Here is a 2,500-nt window from a genome sequence, read left to right on the forward strand (position 1 = left end):
TCGAGGAAAATTATACGGTTCGAGAGAAGGTGGTATTTTTCTTTTATCTCTCTATTATGCTGCGAAAATCGCCTCAAAGAGAAAAAAAAATAAAAAAATCGAATAGAAGGAGAACACTCTTTTCCTCTATTCGATAGAGAACACGTTTTATGCATCTCGCCAAAGTGTCCAACTTCGTTCGTCGATAATATCACGCTAAGACTCACGCCAGACATCCGGTAACAACCGTCGGTTTTTAACGCCCGTCCTCTGTTTCCGCCTCTCCTACAGCCGTTTCTCTACTACTCTCGACGATTCCAGCGGTTCCTTGTTTTCTCTCTCGACGAAAACGCATGGGAACGCACGCAAGTGGAAAAGCGAGCGAGACGTACTGCGGTGTGCGTGTGTTCGGGGACTGGACGACCGGCGCGATGTTAGGATGCGCGGTCCAGCGATAGACGACGAAGAGACATGGGATGACCAACGCTCTCTCTTTTCTCGGAGCGCCGAATTGCCATAAAAAAAAAAAATCACACGCGCGCACGACATAGTCGTACGCGCGTGTATACCTCGTCTTCTCCGATTAAATCAAAGTTTTTCTCGAGCCTCGCCAAAGGGGATCTCGTCTTTTCTTCCTCTTCTACGATCTCTCCGACGACCATCGTACAACTTTCTAACGGACTCTCGTGCGCATCTTAATCGAGTACAGAAACGCTGCGCAAACACCTCGGAACTTGTAGTACCGCACACCTTAGGCCGATCTTAGACGCACGCTAGTTCGCACACGCTTTTCTCGTATTATGAGATCTCCGACGAACGTGGCTTTGGGCCAGGCGCGCGCGGGCAGAGAGATACACGACGACGGGGAAAATTCGTCCCGATACGAGTAACGTGTACTCTCCGATCTCCGCGCAACGCCGGGGATCATGTCTCCCTAAGTCATCAGCGTTCGAAGAAATCGCGTGTGCGTTCCCGGATCTACGGCTTTCTCTATCGGTGCGGTAAAAAGCACGGAGGATGTAATACGCAACGACGACCCATCGATGCGACGGTCCTCGTTGTAGTCGATCGCTCTCGCGAAGAGACGGAGTGGGCATATTATTATTCGATCCCTGGGGCTGTACGAGTAAAACGTCTTAAGACGAAGACGGTAGAGACTTTTATGACAAAGTTTCGCACGCCACCGAGTTTTTGGTTCTCTCTTCTCTCCTCTCTCGACCGAGTTCCCATATATGCTTTCTCTCTCAGTCTCGCCAAAATATATAATATTCGTTTAAGACGACGTCGGGGGCGCGGACTTCGTGCGTCGAACACCGGCAAACGTAGCATATATCGCCTGATATGAAAAAAAAATCGGTCACGAGGAGAACTACGAGTATATTCGATAACCTATACACGAAGCGGTGCATAAGCGGGCGGTCGTCCGAAAGGACGACTCACGACGCCGCGTGCACTCACGCAAGTCCGTGACGGTTCTCTCCGCTCTTATTCGTATCCCATTCTTCTTCCTCTCGTCGTCCGACTCTGAAACGTTCTCTTATTATATTTTTAAGAAGAACGACGGCGGGTTGTTGTCGAGGCAAGAAGGGACAGAGAGAGACAGAGGTAGTGTTTCGTAGTCTCTCGTGAACACGATAGATTTATATATCGAGCATGCGTACGAGTTGCACGGTCTCGGCACGACCGCGACGAACGCCGACGAGCGTCCAACAATCGCTCGTACGTCGCGTACGTCCTCTCGTCCGCTCTTATTCGTATCCTTCTTCGTGCGCTTTCCCCTTTCTCCGACTCTGAAACGTTCTCTTTTATTTTAAGAAGAACGACGGCGGGTGGTTAAGGCAAGAAGGGACAGAGAGAGACAGATAGAGAGTAACGATACGCAACGCAAGCAGTCTTAGGTTTACGTGAGCAACCCTCAGCCAGGCGTGGTCCAGGAATTGTATCCGTGGACCGCAATGTGCGTTCGAAATGTCGATGTTCATGTGTCCTGCAGTTCACACGTTGACGCGCAATTAGCTGCGTTCTTCATCGACCCACGAGCCAAGTGATCCACCGTTCAGGGTAATCTTTTATATATTTACAACATTTTTATACTCTTTGTACTCTTAATTCTCGGTTCGAGCGAAGCCGAGTTCCGACACGTTCGACCAACGGGAATCGGACGCGCAGAAGTCGCCATAGGATTGACGACACGAAAATGTTCGAAAAAAAAACCGACGAACGCGCGAAGATTCGCGCGTCCGTCGGCCGGGCGTAAAGTACATTATGATATATAACAACCATCGAGATCGAAGCTCCGTTCGTCAGGAAACGACGGGGATATACACACCCGATTCTGAATCCTCTGTACAGCACACGATCTCGCGAACGAGTAAGCACGGTGGCTAGCCCATGTTATGTATGTAATGCGTAATTCCACTCCCTCGTCAAATTTATTCAAGAAACAGCGCGCGTGCATCTCCATCGTTCGGGCGATGTAAAGATTCGATGGGATTCGCGCGGCCGTCCGCCTCGAGCGGTC

The 2,500-nt window shown here is 50.2% G+C and overlaps 1 non-coding gene across 1 annotated transcript; it reads right to left on the reverse strand.

The window, feature by feature from the left end:
- Positions 1-1,888: 1,888 nt before the first annotated feature.
- LOC138189305 (5.8S ribosomal RNA) lies at positions 1,889-2,043 on the reverse strand. The gene has a single exon (XR_011175999.1). It is a non-coding gene; the product is annotated as a 5.8S ribosomal RNA (ribosomal RNA).
- Between the last annotated feature and the right edge of the window lie 457 nt (positions 2,044-2,500).

This window comes from Bombus flavifrons, unplaced genomic scaffold (assembly GCF_040668555.2).
Source record: "Bombus flavifrons isolate JBK064 unplaced genomic scaffold, iyBomFlav1_principal scaffold0024, whole genome shotgun sequence".
NCBI classification, from domain to species: Eukaryota; Metazoa; Arthropoda; class Insecta; order Hymenoptera; family Apidae; genus Bombus; species Bombus flavifrons.